This window comes from Heptranchias perlo, unplaced genomic scaffold, assembly GCF_035084215.1.
Source record: "Heptranchias perlo isolate sHepPer1 unplaced genomic scaffold, sHepPer1.hap1 HAP1_SCAFFOLD_43, whole genome shotgun sequence".
Taxonomy (NCBI): domain Eukaryota; kingdom Metazoa; phylum Chordata; class Chondrichthyes; order Hexanchiformes; family Hexanchidae; genus Heptranchias; species Heptranchias perlo.
In genome coordinates this window covers 6,085,832-6,095,718 of record NW_027139442.1, presented here as the reverse complement: position 1 = coordinate 6,095,718, position 9,887 = coordinate 6,085,832, and the positions used below count along the sequence as shown (strand labels likewise).

General features: G+C 44.8%; 1 non-coding gene across 1 annotated transcript; it reads right to left on the bottom strand.

Moving 5' to 3' along the window:
* Positions 1 to 9,607: 9,607 nt before the first annotated feature.
* On the bottom strand, positions 9,608 to 9,679 carry trnaa-cgc (transfer RNA alanine (anticodon CGC)). Its single transcript has one exon. It is a non-coding gene; the product is annotated as a tRNA-Ala (tRNA).
* Between the last annotated feature and the right edge of the window lie 208 nt (positions 9,680 to 9,887).

Sequence of the window (9,887 nt, the reverse complement as noted above, 5' to 3'; positions counted from 1 at the left end):
CTATCTTTCCTATAGCATCTGTACCCTGGAACATTGAGCTGCCAGTCCTGCCCCTCCCTTAGCCATGTTTCATTAATAGCTATAACATCCCAGTCCCATGTACCCATCCATGCCCTGAGTTCATCTGCCTTGCCCATCAGACTTCTTGCATTGAAATAAATGCAGTTTAATCTGGACTTCCCTTCGTCTTTGCCCTGCTTTCTCAGACCATCTGTCCGGTCATGTTTTGTACACTCTCCCTTACTGCCTTTTGTTTCTGTCACCACTTTACTTCCCACTGACTTCCTGCATCGGTTCCCATCCCCCTGCCACATTAGTTTAAACCCTCCCCAACAGCACTAGCAAACAATCCCCCTCGGACATTGGTTCCAGTCCTGCCCAGATGCAGACCGTCCAATTTGTACTGGTCCCACCTCACCAGAACCGGTTCCAATGGCCCAGGAATTTGAATCCCTCCCTCTTGCAACATCTCTCAAGCCACGTATTCATCCAAGCTATCCTGTCATTCCTACTCTGACTAGCCCGTGGCAATGGTAGCAATCCTGAGATTACTACCTTTGAGGCCCTACTTTTTAGTTTAACTCCTAACTCCCTAAATTCAGCTTATAGGACCTCATCCCGTTTTTTACCTTTATCTCATTGCAGTTTGTGGGAGCTTGCTGCGTGCGAATTGGATGCCACGTTTCCTGCATTACCACAGTCACTAAACTTCAAAACGTACTTCATTAACTGTAAAGCGTTTTGGGATGTCCCGAGGTATTGAAAGGTACTATATGAAGGCAAGTTTTTTCCTTCTTTCGGACTTTCTATGAAAGACATCCCTTGCTTCATGGTTTTGCCATCTCTCATAACATCGCCTGCTTTGGCCAGGGGTCCATTTTTGTCCGATTATACCTCAGTAAATCGCCTTAGAATATTTATCTATGTTAAATCCGCTGTACGAATACAAGTAGTTATTGCTCTTTTTTACCACCCTCCACTCTTCATCCCACCATTGATGGCCATTCCTTCAGACATATAAGACTACTTTCAAAAACCAACCTGATCACCTCTGTCTCTCCATTTAATTCTCCTCCTTTTACACCCTCCTTAAACCCACTCGTTGACCCAGGTTTTCTCCAGTCCTCCCGATAACTTCTTATTCATTTAGTGCCCGTTTTTACCCACCACTCCGTGAAGCACCTTGGGAATGTTCATTACATTAAAGGCGGTCTGTGAATGCGAGTTGTTTTTGACTTTCGTTGGAATGTTTTCATTAGTTGTCCACTGAATGAACAAAAGTAATTTCTGGGCTAATATTCTTGTACCAGGAAGAGATTTATATAATAGACCGACTTGTTGAGATAAATTAACATTGGCCATTACTTGTGGACACTGTTTTGTTCGAACAACATAACTCGGTTTATCTACAACCATCACAGTGAAATAGAGGGCATTCTGGTGCATGGATATCGCTGAAGGCAGGGCTGTCAAAAATGGGACAAATGGACTGCGGAGGCAGCCTTTAGGGAGTCGTCTATGTATGATGAGACCAGTTACAATGACCAGGGTGAAGGTTTATTAGTTATTTGCTTTTTTTCTCTTTGGTAAAACCTGGTTTACTTCTGGCTCGGGCCAATAGAAACATAGAAACATCGAAAACAGGGGCAGGAGCAGGCCGTTCGGCCCTTCGAGCCTGCTCCGCCATTCAATATGATCATGGCTGATCCTCTATTTTAAAACCATATTCCCGCTCTCTCCCCATAACCCGTGATGCCTTTTGTGTCCAGAAATCTATCTAGCTACTTATTTAATATATTCAGTGAATTGTTCTCCACAGCATTCTGTGGTAGAGAATTACACAGGTTCTCCAGCCTCTGAGTGAAGAAATTTCTCCTCATCTCGGTCCGAAATGTCCTGCCCCGTATCCGGACACAGTGAACCCTCAGCCAGGGGAAACACCCTCCCTGCATCCAGTCAGAACTTTATACGTTTCAATGATATTCCCTCTCATTCTTCGAAACGATAGCGAATACAGGCCTAGCCGACCCAATCTCTCCTCATGCGACTGTCCTGCCATCCCAGAAATGAGTATGGTGAATCTTCGCTGCATCCCCTCAATGGCAAGTATATCCTTTCTTAGGTAAGGAAACCAAAACTGCATAGAATACTCCAGGAGTAGTCTCACCAAGGACCTGTATAACAGCAGTAAGACACCCTTGCTCCTGTACTCAAATCCCCTTGCAATGAAGGCCAACATACCATTTGCCTTCCTATCTGCTTGCTTTCAGTGACTTTTGTACAAGGACTCCCATGTCCCTTTGTACATCAATATTTCCCAATTTATCACGATATAAATAATAATCTGCCTTTCTGTTTTTCCTTCCGAATTGTATAAATTCACATTTATCCACGTTATATTGCATCTGCCATGCATTTGCCCATTCATTCAACTTGCTAAATCGCCTTGAAGCCTTTTTGCATCCTCCTCACATCTCACAATCCTACCTAGTTTTGTGTCTTCAGCAAACTTGGAAATATTACATTTGGTTCCCTCATCCAAATCATTGATATATATTGTGAATAGTTGGGGCCGAAGCACTGATTCCTGGACTACACCACGAGTCACGGCCTGCCACTTCGAAAAAGACCCAATTATTCCTACTCTTTGTTTCAAAAGACCCATTTATTGCTACTCTCTTAATATGATGTAGTTTATGAGTGATTCTCTTTGGTTAAGGCCCGTAGATCCAGAGTACAGTCTGCAGTTATCACTGTATAGAAACTGCATTAAACCCATAGTTAGCACAATGTAGATTCTGTCGAATGAGGCCAGGGAAGGGAAACTGTGTGACGAATGAAAAGAAATTCCGGGATTTTTCCTTTGGAAATGGAAGAGAGGAGACTTAAATTGCAAATCATGAAGTAGTTTGATAGAGTAATAGAGAATTACTGTATCCTTTGGTTGTGAAGATCAGTGATAGAGTAATAGAGAATTAAGGTACCCTTTGGTTGTGAAGATCAGTGATAGAGTAATAGAGAATTAATGTGTCCTCTGGTTGTGAGGATCAGTGATAGACTAATAGAGAATTATTGTATCCTCTGGTTGTGAGGATCAGTGATAGAGTAATATAGAATTACTGTATCCTTTGGATGTGAGGATCAGTGACAAGTGGTCATCAATTCCAGCTCACCATGAAATAGTTTAATTTTAAATTCTTCACGCAGAGATTTTTTGGAGCATGGAATGTTTTACCATCAGGAATGGAATAACCAGAAAAGAGACAATTAAAACTTTTACCATTGCATCATTTAAGAGAAAATTGAATATATAGTTGAAATTGTTGAAGACAACTGGCATTTGGTAGAAAGTTTGCCATTGCATACATTTTAAATTGCTTTAACCATGAACAGGCACTGACACGATGGGCCCCTGTTCTGTAAACAACTTTGCTTCATGTTTCTCCTAGATTCAGATTTGTGATTTGCTTGAATGATCCTGGAGGCCGGTGTGCTGCCCCGTATCTAACAATATGATAGTGTAACCCAAGGATGTAACAATAGTTCCCCCTTCTAATCTGAACTTGATAATCATGTTTCTGCACTGCCGAATATCTAACAATATGGTAGTGTAACCCAGGGATGTAGCAATAGTCCCCCTTATAATCTGAGCTGGATAATGTGTTTCTGAATTGCCGGATATCTAACGATACCACAGTGTAAACAAGGGATGTAACAATCGTTCTTCTTATTATCTGGGTATTCATGTGCATGCAACGACTAATATCTAAAAATACGATAATGTAACCCAGGGATATAACAATAGTTCCCCCTTATAATCTGAGCTAGATGATCGTGTTTTTGCACTGTCCAATATCTCACAATACGCGTATGGAACCCAGAGATGCAAAAATAGTTCCCACTTATAACCTGAACTGAACATTCATGTTTCTGCACCGCCGATTACCTAACAATATGATCGCGTGGGCCAGGGATGTAACGATAGTTCCCACTTATAATCTGAACTGGATATTCGTGTTTCTGCACTGCCTCATAACTATCAATACGACAATGTAAACTATGCAACAATATTTCCCGTTTGTATTCTTAACTTTATCGTCAAGTTTCTGCACTGCAACATAGCCAACAAATCGACAGTGTAACCGAGAGATGTAACAATAGTTCCTCCTGATAATCTGAACGGGATATTCATGTTTTTACGTTGTCCAATGTCTATTAATACTACAATGTAACCCAGGGATGTAACAATAGCTCCCCCTTTAATTTGGCCTGAATATTTGTGTTACTGCACTATCCAATATCTCAAAATACGAAAGTGCAACCCAGGGATGTAATAATAGTTCCCCCTTTAATCTGAATATTCGTGTTTCTGCACTACCCAATATCTCACAATACGACAGTGCAACCGAGGGATGTAACAATAGTCCCCCCGTGTAATCTGAACAGGATAATCATATTTCTGCAATGTCCAATTTCTAACATTACGACCGTGTAACGCAAGAATGCATCAACCGATTCCGTTTTTAACTGAACTGTACATTCGTGTCTCTGACTGCCACATAACTCATAATACCGCAGTATAACTCAGGGATGTGACAGTAATTCCCCATATAATCTGAACTGGATATTCGTGTTCTGGACTGCCCAATATCTAACTACACGTTAGTGTAACCCACGAATCTAACAATGGTCACCCATAGGATTAAAGGGACAGTGGCAGCGCGGATACAAATTGGTTAGGAGACAGAAAGCAAAGAGTAATGGTGAACGGTGGTTTTTCAGACTGGAGTGAAGTATACAGTGGTGTTCCACAGGGGTCACTATTAGGGCCACTGCTCTTTTTGATGTATATTAATGACTTGGACTTGGGTATAGAAGGTATAATTTCAAAGTTTGCAGATGACACGAAACTCGGAAATGTAGCAAATAATGTGGAGGATAGTAACAGTCTTCAGGAGGACATGGACAGAATGGTGAAATGGGAAGACACATGGCAGATGAAATATAATCAGAGAAGTGTGAAGTGATGCATTTTGGTAGGAAGAATGAGGAGAGGCGGTTCTTCTTTTCCCAGTGAGTAGTGAGCCTCTGGAATGTGTTTCTGGCTGGTGTGGTGAATGCTGACTCACTGACTGCCTTCTCCGGGGAGCTGGATCGGTTTTTGGCTGGAGCAGAGGTCGCAACATTTAAAGGTAAGAGGATTCACAATTAACGTGCGTCTGATCCATGTGATCTCCTGGACTGGTTTCGATCACCTGAGGGGGTCGGGGAGCAATTTTCCTGGGTATTCTATCCCTTAAAGTCCCTGGATTTTTGCCTCTTCCAGGATATTCCATGGCTGCAGGCGGGAGGAGGGGGAGTAAGTATCAGTAATGATGCTCCATCCATCACGAGTGAGGGGCGGGCTTGATGGACCATCTGGTCTTTTACTGCCCGTTATTTCCGTTTGTTCGTCCACATCCCCCGCTCGTCAAGGTGCTTTCAATGAAGCGATCTCCACACAAACCCACACCTGGGGCATGTCCTGCGTCTGTGTTTCGTGAAACGAGACTCAATGTCTCTGCGTGTCGCATTATTCTCCTACGAAGCCCAAGGGCGCGAAATATTCTTGCAGGTCTCTGCTACAATGTGTCTGAGAATTTCTAGTCCCGTCCAATCACCCCTACGGGACTACGTGGCTGTTGTCTGCTTGGAGCACAAGAGGAGATGATTTTCAGCCCAGTAAATCATTGGGTGGTCTTAAGACAGTAAGCACTCAGTCTTTCTACGCTTGGTAATAGGTCTATTGGATTCGGGGTTGTAGCTCGGTGGTATGGCGCCTGCTTTCCGTGTACATATTTCTGGGTTCAATATCTAACACTTCCAAAAAGAAATTTCACCAGAATGTCCCACAGAAAGACGAATCGTGCTTTCAGGGGGAAGCGAGATTCAACTTCTGAGAGAAACATTCAATTGTCCCGGAGCAGGACTTCATCTCACGATCCCCTCAGCAGCTCAGCTCACAGCAGCCGCCGACTGACCGGAATTCAAAATTGGAAACATAAAGTACTTGGAGATAGAACCCCGGACCTCATATACGCGAAGCGTGTAGTCTATCACTGAGCTACATCAGAAGATAATGAAGATCTCTGACCAAGTTTAAAAAGACTGAGAGTCTCACTTTCGTATGGCCGTCCCGAGGATTTACTGGGCTAGAAAGGATCACCTTTTATACTCCAAGCTGATAACTATACCTGAGGTATATGGACCTGATATAACTGTGGGTGAACAGAAGAAACCAGGTCCCGCTACTCAGAGAAATGAGAAAGGAACTGTTGAGAAGGAAGTATGGGAGAGGGGGAGAGTCTCCTCGGGCTCTGCTGACCATTATTTCTGTTTCAGGTCGCCGTACTTCGAGCGCTCCCGTTATCAGTCACGAGGCTGACGTTTGGACGGGACTAGAAATGCTCAGACACATTGTAGCAGAGGCCAGCAAGAATATGTCGAATTCTTGAGCTTCAGAGGAGGGAAAGGTGAGGAACAGACACCATTGAGGCTCGTTTCCCTCCATGCTTGATGGACCAGGTGTGGGTTTGTGTTTAAAGATCACTTCACTAAAAACAGCTTGACGATCTGGGGTTACAGACAGACATGACGGGCAGGAAAAGACCAGTTGGTTCATCAATCCTGCCGCACATGTCTGGAGCATCGTGACCAGACACTTCCCACCGACACCACCCGCCCCACCAACCGGAAACATGTAATCACCTGGGAGCGGTTACATACCAGAAACACAATCAAAGGCCAGTAAGGAATGGATTTTCTGGAAAGTTCCTCCCCGATCCCCTCAGGCGATCGAAACCAGTCCAGGATATGACTTTGGCCATGTGCAGGTTAACTGTAAAATCACTCACCTTCTATATGATGCGATTTCTGCCACAGTCAAGAACCGGTCCAGATCCCTCGAAAGGCAGAGAGAGAGTCAGCACCCACCACACCAGCCGGGAATGCATTCCAGAGACTCAGTACTCTCTGGGAAAAGAAGAACCGGCTAACACCCCGACTATTCTTACCTTCGTGTGGTCTAATCGCCTGTCTGCTGCTCCTCCCGAATCTGGGAAACTGGACATGATCTATCACTGGACACGCTATCCAAACCTGAGATGGGAGCCATTTAAACGTTGTGTGCGCGCTAACATTGAATTATATTCTGTGCGGAGCGTTAGGTTTTTCGCGAGGTAAAGAAAGCCTTACCTGATCTTATCAAAAGGCGGAGCAGCCTCGAGGGGGTGAAAGGCCTCCTCCTGTTCCGATATTCCTGTCCTTGTGTGTCAAAGTGACGCGAGTCTCAGAGAATATTTTCATAATTGCATCAAAGTTTGAAATCTAACTTACTTGGAGATGTTAATGACTGAACGCGGGACTTCATACTTGCAAAGCATGCGCTCTTCCACTGAGCTACATCACCACGAGGCAATAAGCACTTGAGAGCTAAACAAGCGGGCACTTTAGAAGTAAAGCAGTGAGCTTTCTGCTCCGTCTCTCCAGGACATCGACATGCCCAGCGGTCCGGCCTGCTCACAATGTCCAACCTCTGCTTCAGGTCACGGGGTTTCTGCTCTTCTTTACTTTGAACTTCCCAAAAAAACGTCTGCGGGAATAAAAAATACAATTACTAATGGTCAGTGACTAGGCTGAAATCCAACTTCTGAATCATTAAGTGAGATGGAAGAATGACAGAGCGTCAAACAGGTACAAGAGATGTGACTGCTCACTCGACATTGCACCGTCACACGTTCCAGTCATTCGGCGGCTGCTATGAGCTGAACTGCTGAGGGGACCGTGAGATGAAGTCCTGCTCCTGGACAATTTAATGCTTGTGGAGCCTCAGAAGTTGGAATTCGCTGCGCTCAGAATGCGTCATTCATCTTTTCGTGCTTAATTATGGTGAAAAAATATTTTTGGTAATGGTGGAGATTAAAGCCAGGACCTCATATAGGTAAAGCACGCGCTCTACCAGTAAGCTACATGCCCAGATAACACCGGACTTGAACCGAGGAAGGAAGAACTGATTGTTCTCATTTTATGAGGCCACCTTAGGTGGGTGTGCCCAGTGATAGATTATTTCCGGTTTCACAGATTGTGGAGAAAGAGGGAACAGAGATGAGAAGAGTCTGAATGTTCGGCGGTTCTTCATTTCCCAGAGAGTAGTAAGTCTCTGGAATGCATTGCCGACTTGAAATCATCTCCTTTTCTGCTACAGCCAGACAATTAAACATGAGGTTTCCGGACCAGAAATAATTGTGGGTGAACGGAAGAAAGCAGGCCTCGGCACTCAGAAAAATCAGAAAGGGGACGTTGAGAAGAAAGGCTGGGAGCGAGGGAGAGCCTCCTTTGGCTCCGCTGTAACCATCCTTCCGATTTCTGGGCACATTTTTCGAACGCTCCCGTTATCTGTCTCTTTGCTTGCGGTTGGACGGGACTAGAAATGCTCAAGCACATTGTAGCAAAGGCCGGCAAGAATATTTCGAGTCCCTAAGCTTCAGAGGATGGCAACGTGAGGCGCGGAGAGAATTGAGTCTTATTTCACTATAGACGGAAGCAGGACTTGCCCCATGTGTCGGTTTGTGTTTAAAGATCACTTCACAAAAAACACCTTGACGGTCTGTGGTTACAGACGGACATGACGGGCAGGAAATGAGTTGGTTCATCAATCCTGCCCCACGTGCCTGATGCATCGTGACTAGACGTTTTCTACCGACACCACCCGCCCCGCCTTCAGGAAACATGTAATCTCCTGGGAGCGGTTACAAATCAGAAAAAAATCCAGGGCCGATAAGGAGGGCAATTTGTCGGAAATTCCTCCCCGACTCCCTCAGGCGATCGAATCGAGTTCAGTGGATCACACTGACCATGTGTAGCTTAACTGTAAAACCACTCACCTTCTACATGATGCGATCTCTGTCCCAGTCAAGAAACGGTCCAGAACCCTCGAGAAGGCCGAGAGAGAGTCAACACCCACGACACCAGCCGGCAATGCATTCCAGAGACTCAGTGCTCTCTGGGTAAAGAAGAACCGCCTAATATCCAGACTATCTTTACCTGTGTGGTCTAAACGCCTGTCCGCTGCACCTCCCCAATCTGTGAAACTGGAAGTAATCTATTTCTTCACTCAGAAATGGTGGTGAACCTGTGGAATTCTCTACCACAGAAGGCTGTGGGGGCCAAGTCACTGAATATATTTCAGAATGAGATAGATCGATTTCTAGACACAGAAGGCATCAGGGGGTATTGGGAGAGAGCGGGAATGTAGTATTGAGATGGAGGATCAGCCATGATCATCTTGAATGGCGGAGCAGGCTCGAAGGGTTGACTGGCCGATTCTTGCTCCTTTCTTCTATGTTTTTATCACAGCGTCAAACAAGAACTGGGACTGCTCGCTCGGCATTGCACTTTCACACATTCCAGTCAGTCGGCGACTGCTATGAGCTGAGCTGCTAAGGAGACTGTGAGATAAAGTCGTGCTCCAGGACAATTTAATGTTTGTGGAGCCTCAGAAGTTGGAACTCGCTGCGCTCAGAAAGCGAGATTCGCCTTTCCGTGCGTAATTGTGATGAAAAAATATTTTGGGAGATGCTGGGGATTGAACCCAGGACCTCATACATGCGAAACATGTGATCTACCACTGAGCTACATCCCCAGATAAAATCCGTATCTACCGAAGGAAAGAAGAACTGATTGACCTCATTTTTTGAGGCCACCCAAGGTGGATATGCCACGTCGTGGATTATTTCCAGTTTCAAAGATTGGGGAGTATCAGGGAACAGGCGTTTAGACGACACAGAAGTAAGAATAGTCTGGATGTTTGGCGGTTCTTCATTTCCCAGAGAATAGTGAGTCTCTGGAAT